The sequence below is a fragment of the Athene noctua genome, chromosome 13, assembly GCF_965140245.1.
Source record: "Athene noctua chromosome 13, bAthNoc1.hap1.1, whole genome shotgun sequence".
NCBI classification, from domain to species: domain Eukaryota; kingdom Metazoa; phylum Chordata; class Aves; order Strigiformes; family Strigidae; genus Athene; species Athene noctua.
The window spans coordinates 11,470,556-11,481,705 of NC_134049.1; positions in this window are offsets into that span (position 1 = coordinate 11,470,556).

Genomic DNA, 11,150 nt, shown 5'->3' on the forward strand with positions numbered 1-11,150 from the left:
GACTCAGGAGTCGTTGGAGTCTTTAAGCCACTGAGTGTGATCATTGCACTGTGTAGGCTGTATTTTGAAAGATTACGTGGGATTTAAGCAGTGAATAAGCCTCATTTTGGTGCCCAGAACAAGGGTGAAATGATCCTTTGGTATTTTATGTACATTCCCTTTTGTGGCCAGTTAGTTTTCATTTGTAACAGTACAAGTCCAGTAAAGCTCCAGGGACACATTTCTGCTAAGCCCTTAGGTAAATCAGTACACAACTGGAGAATAAGACAGCCCACGGACACATCCACTGAGCCTCCAACTTTATGTCTCCTCAGCAGAAGGACAAACATTTCTCTAAGTGATAGAGCTGACTCCAACACCATGTTGGTGGTGCATATGAGAAAGAACCAGCCAGACAATCTCCACCTAGAGCAGATACATTGCCCTTGACAGCTTAGGACAGCTTCAGGTACCTGCTGGCATTAATAAATATTGAAACCACTCACAAAATACCTCAGCAGGCTTGTAAACCAAAGGCAAATACCAGAAAAGGTAAAGAAACTGCTGGGTGCAAACCCAACTTAGCCTGTGGGTACAAATACAATAACCAAAGGCCTGGTCTAGAGACTTGGAAACTACAAGAGGTCACATAACCCACTAGCCCGTCCCCAACTATATGAAGGCTTTTAGTAATTTGAAGTTCAACAGGTGAGTTTAAACAACCTGTTTAACATAAAACATAAGGGTAGAAACCAGAAGCAAGCTAAACATATTGGCATTCTGGCACCTTATGCTGAATAATTCATACATAAGGTACTGCAGAAAAGAAACATACGTTTTTGGTCCACAGTGGCTTTTTAAGCAGAACATTTAAGAACAAACCTCAAATGTACATGTCCAGCAAAAATCTTCTTGTGCAGAGTGAAAAGAGACCATTACAACTGCAGTCTACCTCTACCTTCCCCATTTTCCATGGTGATTTAAATTTCCTTCCTTGATTTTGCCCTGAAACAAAACAGGAATGCTTACAAAATCTCTTCTAAAGAAGATTTAGGATGCTATCCCTGTTCCAGCACAACTGGGTTTACCTCATTTTGATACACTAATGGCAGATGCAAATTTGACTTATTAACACATACAAACTCTTGGGACAAAAGCTCCAAAAGTGAGCACCAGTTGAGGTCTGAACTGTCTACAGTGGAGTTGTCATACTACAGTCATCAACGCATCAATTCTCTCCTTGGTTGTTCTGAATACGGTCTCCTACTGAGCACCATATGCAGGTCTGATAGCTGCCATTAAAAATCATCATTGCACACACCAGTCCCTCAAATACAGTCAGTGGAAAATAAACTCAGACTCCCAGCATGGTAACTGCTGGCAAATGAAGACTTTTAGTACTACACCCAGCCAAAGTACACAGCTACTTTACTCTTGGCTAATGCTGCTTCCTTTCCAAGACACCTAAACCTATGTGCAAAGTGACAGCATTGCTGCAGTTACATCTTTAATCACAGCAGTGGTTAAAAGCCAAAAGTAAGCTAGACATATTGGCATTCTGGCACCTTATGCTGAATAATTCGTACGTAAAGTGCTGCAGAAAAGAAACATATGTTCTTGGTCCATAGTGTCTTTGCTGTACAATATTTAAAAATTAGCCTTGGATGTATATATTCAATAGTAGCCCACCAGTATGGTGTCAGAAAGTCTGTGTGTACCTGTATATACTTACTCACTGCACTCATACAGCCTGTATGTATTTATAACAAAGATTCAAATCCATATAGCAAACAAATTGTTCAGGTTATTCAAGCATTTTAAACACTTCTTTACTGTGGATATGGATGGTAACCCAGACTTTTTTATGAGCAGTACGTGAAGCAACATGCAAAGCTGCTCCTCCTCTGCAAACACGGCAACAGGGGTGTCAGAATTTACAGCCCCTTGATAGCATCCATTCTAACTTGTATTTTTTACATTTACATATAAGGCCTTGAATCCCATCTCATCACATCACTGAGATCAGAATCAGGTCCAGCATATCTGGAAACACACCCAGACACATGCACACCCAGAAGAAACCTTCTGGTATATCTATGAAGAATAGGCCTTCCAAAAAACATCCAGTATACAGATGAGCCCTCAAATTAGTAGAGAAAGCATGACGACTTCAGCAGTGGTGGCTGATGAAGAGACACACACATATACACCTCTGCCACCAATCGTGCTGCTAGGGCATTCATCAAATTAAGTACCAAGAGGAACAACACCTCTGATATCTCTTCATTTGGGGCTCCAGTAAATGAGGCACTAGATTAGGCCTGACAGAGGCCTAATGCAGCTTGAGCTTTTCCTGGTGTAATTAATTGGAACTTCGCCAGCTTGACAAATTGGAATGATGAATCTATCTTGTACGAATAGAAAAAAAAATGCATAATCAGTCAAAGATTTAGTTAAGACAGCTTCTCTCTGACTCCCTGCCATAGCTAAATCCATTAAGGCGAGGAAACATCACTTTAAGAAAAGGCACTGCTCTCCGTATGTTCAATTTATAACTTTTTGTTCTTGAATTTAATGGAGCAGTCAACCTGGACAGATTTGACTTTGGAGGGGTGAGGAAGGGGGAGGTGGGAAAGGTTGTTTTATTTTTAGCATTCTAATATTCCCTGCACCTGGGTAGTCTGGGAAAGAAAACAGTCACTTTGGTTTGAATGTGCATTCCTGGGTTTGGATTTTAAATCTTTGGGGTTGCACAGGGGAATCTAATAAGGTGCCCTACATACTTTGCCACTGAGATGATACTGTGATAAAACTTGCTTGTCAAGTTTTTCTCCTACTAACTTGTTTAATTGCTGGTAACATTTAGGCTTTAGAGGATGTGATAGATTGACTGTTCCTCCAGCACTGCTTTTTCCTCTCTAATTACCACCTAGTTGTAAAGGCCCTTTCCTGACACGTTTAATGGAGATGCAGAGAGAAAACAGGTTTGCTTACTTTTAAAATATATTTTTATCATTCAGCAGTTATTTCCTATATATCTAATTTAAACCATGTGCTTCCCCCCTCCCTCCATCTCGCTTATTCAGCCATAAGACCCGAATTCTGAAGAATCAATTAAGCAGCTAATATCCTCATTTGTACTGAATGTTTAGAGAAACTTTACATTTCCGCTTCAAGGCCATGGGTTGCAAAATAAGTTACTTACACACTATGGAAGAAATGCTTATTGGTTAAGTGAGAGTTGACAATGATGGTTTTCATTTCAAACAATCCAGAATTCCTCCTTGGCTCACACATGCGAAAGTGCCAGGCAAATGTTTAGCTGACATAATGCAAATGACTGGCCATAGATTTATTTGACAAACAGTTGAGCAGACAGCCCCATATTACACTCACTTGTACCCCACACAACCCCACCGGAGCCAGGAGGATTTTGCTGGCAGAAACGAGAGCAGAATTAAACCCAAACACTGTGGTTCACGCATTGAGCCATTCGCTTTTGGCCACTGGCCAACCTGACAGCCACATTTAAATAAGCCACCTGCTGAGTAGGGAGTTTAAAGAGCTAAGTGCTCGGGAGAGCTTTTGCCGAAAAGTATATTGAACTTATGCAATAAGGCGTGAAGTGAAAGGATTTCAGTGACAAGGAGTTCTAGAGGCCACATTACCGTCCCGACCTCTTGTTCTAGGTCAGATATAGAGTAGTTTTTGGGATCCTCCCCTTCCTTGCCTGTGCTACCTAAAATATATCAGACAGAAGCTCCATCAAGAGAATAACGTTACATACGTGTCCCAAGAAGTGAACTAAACACAGCAGATGCTCAAATTTCTTTCTGTTATTTTTGATAATGCTATAGAACAAGAATGCCTATGCAGAATATGTTATTTCCCTGTGTTTAGATATTGTTGTGATTTTATTATTCAGAAGAACTGGATTAGATTTGTCAGAGGCAGAAGTCCTTCCCCAGGAAATCCATGAGATCTCTCTTTTCCCATGCGCTACCTTACCACCAGACCTTGTCTAAGTCACTTCATGATCTCTTTCAATTTGGTTCTCACCCTCCTTGTCAATTTTAACAAAGATGTCTTCAAGCACCTAGATGCTGAAGCAGGACTGCACTTCTGCTGCTGCTGATTATGTGTGAAAAAATAACAACTTCCTGCTATTACCAATCTGGTGACAAAATCTCCCCAAAGAGAGAGACTGAACAAAGTGACAGAAAGGTGAGCAATTCTGCTGTTCCAGCCTGTAACAACAGCAGATTGCAGAAGTGTTATTTGGTCTTTCTTAGTCTCAAATTGTTCAAATCAAATCTAACCAAGTTATAGCTGCAAAGACCCCTGGGAGAGAGGCTTACTCAGCATCAGCTAGGACAGCCCCTCCAGCAGTCAGCCTCTTAAACTGCATTGCTTTTGCTTTGAACTTCAGAGAGGTACACCTGATGCATTACATCTGCACATGTATAATTCAAACACATATCCACGCTCTTTCTTCATTTACACTATTACTGCTTAACTTTTCTACGTCTCAGTCTTTGTTCAGAAAGCCCCAATGTGGCCTTACACCAGTGGAAACTACCAGTTTATTTTTTAATTCTTTACCCTCAAACTGTCACACAAATGCCTTCTGACTTGGTGGTGACATGGAGGTTGACAAGTCAAGTTCAGCAGCTGACTCATAGGCCATTACTCACACAAGCTGCCATTCCACTTTTAACCTCTTCAGCCTGTGTTTGAAACCAAGTATCCCCTTATCTATGCTGCTAGGAAACACTTTAAGAACTTAATTCAAATTAAAAGATGCTATTTTCACTATGGAAAAGATCCTGTGTATATCTAGTACATGACAAGAAATTTTAGTGGCAAAGGACTTGAATCTTTGCTCATTACAGTGCAAGATGTCATGGCGCTGCTTCTATGCAATGGGCATTTAAGGGTTAACAGTTTGCCAATTATAAAGATGTAGCCAAAAGATCTAAGAAATATTATAGAAACTTACTTCTTACAGAGGGTCCCTCTCTCCAAAATGATTCTGCAAGAATTGTCCAGGAGTGATTTGAACATCAGGTCATTTGTTTCTGATCGCATCTCAGATCCTGCCCTGACAGTGGGAATGGTGTGCCCAACGCTCACCATGTCATGCTGTTTGCCAGCTGTGATTTGCCCTTTGATTAACAGCCCAAACAACTGACATCAGCAGTGAGCTGCTTTACCATAACACAGGCTGTGGTTGTGTTACCTTGCACAGGACCGCAGGAGGCTCCGGAGATTACAAAAGCAACCTGTGAGCTATTTGTGCACACACATCCCCCCGTGCAGCACCTCCCTGCAAATCCAAATGGGCGCCCAGCATCTGCCTTCGCCCTTAGCTGCTTCTTGATGCAGTCACAGAAATACACTAAAACATACAACCTGCAAAACAGAGCTCCGGTTTGAAATGTCTCTGTGTCTGGGTACCAAAGGGTATTTCAGCCTGGTAGAACTGGATAAATCGCCATTCAGGTTTTGAGTTCAGTATTTTCCTATTTGAATGCCCAGTCTTTCATGCACATACCTGCCCCTTGTACAGAAGGTTTCTTTTTCACTGTGGAGATTTCAATTCAAGCTTTGAGTTCAATTTTTCTCTATCTCCACACTGAATACCCGATCTCTCATGCATGTGCACACACCTGCCCCTTGTACAGAAGGTTTCTTTTTTGTTTATTTTTTTTAACTATCCTTTCTACGCAAGAATGATCAATCGCCTCTGTCTCTTCCTAGTCATGTCCCTATTATAGAAGATCCTGTTTCAATAAATGATTAGTACGTGCAGAATGCATTAAAATGAATTATAATAGCAATCTGATCCCCAGTGCTTTGGCAGAACCTTTCCATCACAGGTGACAGCTGGTTCCCTTGGGCTTAGCCCTGGAGAGAGAGCACCAGACCTCAAAAATCCAGTAACATTGTATGAACCTAACCCAGTACACGGAGCGTGCAGTTTTTCCATTGTCTTCGAACAAGGAACAATATACCTCAAAGGCTATTCAACAAGCTGGTATATGCCACCTCATCTCAAATAAATGTAAATGCATTTTTCCATATATTATGTGATTACAGCCTCTATCTGCCTATGGTGCTATGTTTTATTACAGGCCACCAAAAATAATTAGTTGGTGACCCAGAAAACTGATATATAAAATCCTTTTAATCACCAATATGGCTTTCAATTATATAGTGTAAACTTATTAACCTTTTTACTGCTGAGATTTGATTTATGGAATTCCAGCTGCATTAACATTACAGGAGGAGATAGAAAGTGTCTTGTATGACGCATTGGGATTAACAACTGATAGCCGGCTTTGCCATCACAGAGTCTCACAGAGCAAAGGCAGCATCCTGCAAGTCCCCAGGGGCTCATTTCTATCAGAGCTGTGTGAAAAGTTTGGTCTGTGGAGTGAGACTGTGCAATTCCTGTCACTTCGTATACAAACCAGAACACACGGGCCAGTTACAGCTTTCAGGAGGAGCAGGGATTGTGTGAACACTTGCTGCATTAATAAACAATAAGGGCAAAGACAGAGCTGCATTTGTACCTCTCCTTACTTGCATGGTCAGAAATACTTGTATATTGAACGGAGACACTTTGGGGAATTCTGCTGCACAGGAATTCTTAACAGCAGCTTTGTTCAAACAAAGGCTGAGTGAGAAGAGGATTTGTGAGGCTGTGTTTGTAGTAAACAATTTTTCAAATATGTTGTTCTTTACTGGGCAGCTATTTCCCCCTTTTAGTTGTAGTGGATTGTCTTCCCCCACCAGGAAATCTGAAAGTTCCCAGAAAATTATAGATCAGTACAAGAGGGTTTGTTCACTTTTTCCTGGTACAGAAACAGCACTAAGTGCTTTGTAAAATGTCTACCTTAGGTATTCCTGGCCATGTCCCCATGGGGCGGTGTTTCTACAGATAATGCAGGAGACACCAAAAGGCCACAGTGAAGCCCTGCTAATTAAAAAGCCAAATTACTAATCTGAACTATATGATGCATCAAGATCCAATAAAAGATATGGGCATCTAAAAGGTAAATACTACCATACCAGACTTGACTGAATCAGCTAAGGATGGAAAGACCCATATTTCTAGCCCACATATATCATTTCATTCAAGCCTTAAGAATATACACAGAAATTATTAATCTTGCCAGAACTTCCATTTGTAGTTCCCCTCCTATTTCTTGGTGGCTCAGTATTTGTTGTTTAAAGACAATAAAATGGAATAGCAACATTCTATAAGATCATTTCTGCCATGAACACCTAATTACTTCTTTTACCATCTCAGGAAGACTACATTAATGAATGGATTTAGGCCAAATTTTGCAAATAAGTATCAGTTTTCCACTTTCAAATTTTACCTTTTTTCAATCTTAAAAACCATTTTACAGTTAACTTAATTTTCAGGAATTTTAATGTGTAAGCATCTCCAAATGACACAAAATAGCAAGGTGAAACAACCAACATTCCCCACAAACTGAACCAAACCCTCATCATTCACTTGGGTTTTTGTTCTTCGAACCTGAAAAGCTTTGAAAGCTGCAGTGAAGAGAGGCTATGTGGGTAGGTGCTTTGATAACCTGTGCAAAAGCCATCATCTTTACAGAAGAGAAATGCCAATATTTGCCATCATCTTTCTCAGGATTAAATGTTATTGAATGAGACAGTTTCCCACACAGGCACTGCCTTGCCTGCAAAATGGGCAGCCTGGTTCCCTTTGGGCAGTCCTCGGGTCACTGTTTCTTTTGCAAATATAGATTTGTAATGGTTCACTCCAACCCACACAAAGGGCAAAGACCCCCAAATCCTGCCTGCCTGGGTCATACCTGGACATCCAGCAGATTTATCCCAAGGCCAGCTTTGACATCTCCTTCTCCATGTGCTGAGATTTCTATAGCAGCACAGCAGCATGCGTTACTGCCATCCAACTCACGCCAGCTCCTCCAAGTGCTAATAAGACCCATCACAGACGTAGCAAGATTTTAAAGCGTGTTCTGTGAAACAAGGAGAATAAAAATCAATGGCACTGCATAATCCAGTCAGTGACTTTCTTTGCTCACAAATCTTCATTTGTTCAGCTGGGAAAATTATGAACTGTCTAGAAATAAAACAGTAAAGGCAGTCAATGACAATTATAACGTAAAGACTAATAGAGATGGTGGTATGAATCTGGTATATTCTGTTCTGCTGAAGCCCATTTGTAATTTTTAATAAAAACAGTAACACTTTACGATAAGTGGACATCATTTAATGCTCAATTACTATGACATTTCTTTGGAAATATATATTAAATACAGCAGCTCTGTATTCATATCAGGAGGGTTCCTTGAGATTGATGTTATCGCAGTGAATACTAGGGGAATGTCAAGTCCAACACCAGTGCATTCAATATTCTTGCCCTCTGGGTCAGGTATCCTTTCCTCCCCCACCCTGACATTTGAGATGAGTCCTTATCTATATGGAGAGGAGACCCATGAATTATATACATGCTGCATTTTTTAAAAAAGGAATTTTCAACACAGGCTGGCAAGGCCTTTAGCAATGATTAACTGAAACACTTTTGAATAATGGTACAAAAAGGTACAGCTCCTCAGAAGGCAGTTTTCTCTTGAAGGCCAAGAGGTTTCTAAATCCCTACATTTATAAAACAAGCATTATTTCAGATAAAGCACAAACCCTTTACAGTAGAACTAACTTCAACTTACTGAAGATTTCTCTTAGCAGAAAAATTCTGTAAGCCCTTGTCCTCTACTTGCAGAAACTCTTATGCTGTAACATCCTTAGCCCTACCTTACCATCAGAGTTCACCTCTTAGATCTGAGCCCTCAAACTTGCTCAACACAGGCAGGACTAGTTACCCTGGAAAGCAAAGTAGGATCTCCCTGATTCCCTAAAGCTGCCTGCATTTATGCTTTCAGCCACTGATGCTAGTGCTGTGACTCACTACTGCTCTTTCCTGTCAAGTTGTGGGAGAACCTGTTTGTCTTAGAGATAGAAAGCAAGGGGATGTGATCAGTGAAGCAGCAAATTGAACCCTAGCAGTGTATGGCTAGACCTTGCTGAAGAAGTCTTAAACCAGAGGCCCCCACACTTTGTTTAGCTACAACCTCTGTTAGCAGCAGAGGCAGCAAAAATAGCTGAACTTGGTTTGGGAAATACAATTTGGGAAGCTGAATCTGAGGCCACCCTTTTACCCAGGATGTATTTGCAGCCATGTACACAAAATTAATCGCCTGAGGGTGGTAGTTAGCTTGCTCCTGTAGGGTGAGAGTACTGCCATTTGGGGTGCTGCCCTCCTTGCTTTGCACTGAAGAGTAACAAGATTAGACAAGGCTTGAAAGATGCCAGGCACCAGACACAGGTCACCAGAGTCTTCAGTCTGCACCACTGATAGGATCAAAAGACAAATTTAAAGGAATACCTCACTTCCCAGACAATAAATACTATCGATAGCTACTAAGCAGCTTAGGAAAAGGAAACAGCAACTGGAGTAAGGGGGGGCATCTTAAGTGCTCTGCTAGAATGAACACCATTCCATTTAATCTTAAATCATATTTTGCATCCTCTACTGGAACACTATTTATCCCAGACTTTCAGGCAGCTTAGACACCTGGCATAATAGTCCATTAATTACATCAGCATGGGAAATAAATTTTAATATCTTTCTCTTCGATGCTCATTACTAAACACTTCACGCATTCCCAAATACACATCAGTGGTTCATCCTTCTTCCTTTTAGATATAACAGGCTTTATTCACAGTTTGACTTTAATCAACATCTCCCTCAACTCCAAGTGGCATGCAATAATGTTTATACCTTCATACGGGGCCACCAGTTCATTTAGGAACTCAGGAGGAGGTATTTGCATTTTGCTGCACTCGTGTTCTCATCCTGTTAAAGGTGATTACAACATCAAGTTTTGTCCAGTGTTTCAGTATCTGAAGATGAAGGGTGGTATGAGGTATAATGGTAACAGGTCAGCACTTTCAATAAGCATCCATCTGTAAACAAGTCCCTTAAAATATTGCAGCAGTGTGAAAGGAAGCTGCATCCTAATTGGGTAGAGTGAAAAGCCATAGGGCTTATAAATATAATGTGTAGGTGATCTGTCTTGCCAAAAAAGAGGAGGTTCGTTATATGAAGGACACATTATCCTTTTCTCTTCCTATGATTCAGCATGGTAAGTAGTCATTCCTAATTGGCTTACAGCTTAGTATGAAATATTAGGATGCCACACAATGTGATGACACAGCTGGATTCCTAAGGGAAGCCAAAGAGTGATCTGAGAACAGAAGAGGGACAAGAGCAGATGCAGGTCTGAAAAAAAAATAGTTGTAGCTTACAGAGTAGCATGTCATTCTTTATCCTCCTCCTTCTCCTCCCATGTACAGCATGCTGTGTACAGCACACCAGTGTCCTGGTAGAAAGGCAAGAGACCTGTCATTTCAGAGTTCCTACATAAAATGTGGGGAAAAAATGTGATTGCTGGGAGAATTGAAACAGGAAGAGGCAAGCAGGCTGAATAAATCTGGGCAATAGCTACCTCGTCATGAAAAATACACCGAACAAATTTCACCTCTCTTTGTGTGTCAAATGATGATTTCCTCAAATTTATTCTCGACTGGAAAGTATTTGCCAAATTACCTAGTCAAACAATCCGTGGGTCACTCACAGAAGCTCAGCATTCAGGAGACAAGCCATTCGAGTGGGCACCCAGGTCGTACGCTGCGAGCTTGTTTCCTGGTCCTGGCCTTGATTCAGGAAGGTAATTAAACAGCTGCCCACCTGAAGTCAATAGGGCTATTCACATGCACTTAAGTGCTGCTGACGCCAGGCTGAGGGGAATAGACTTCTCAGGGGGAGATTTTTGCTGCAAATACTAGCGCTAATTCAAAATTCACTTTCTACAAAGTCCTTCTCCTGCAGTCAGCTGAAATTAGCTATATCCACTGTTGTGCTTGCCAGGAAACTTGATAGAATATTGCCCAAAGTGAACATAAAGGAGAAATAAACACAGCAGAAATTAATAACAGGAGTTCAGACCAGTAGGTTGCAGAAGATGTGTTATAAATTTCATCCAGCTGTAATGCAAATTCTGCCAAATGATTGGGAACATCTCCCTTTTTATATCACTTTTTCACTA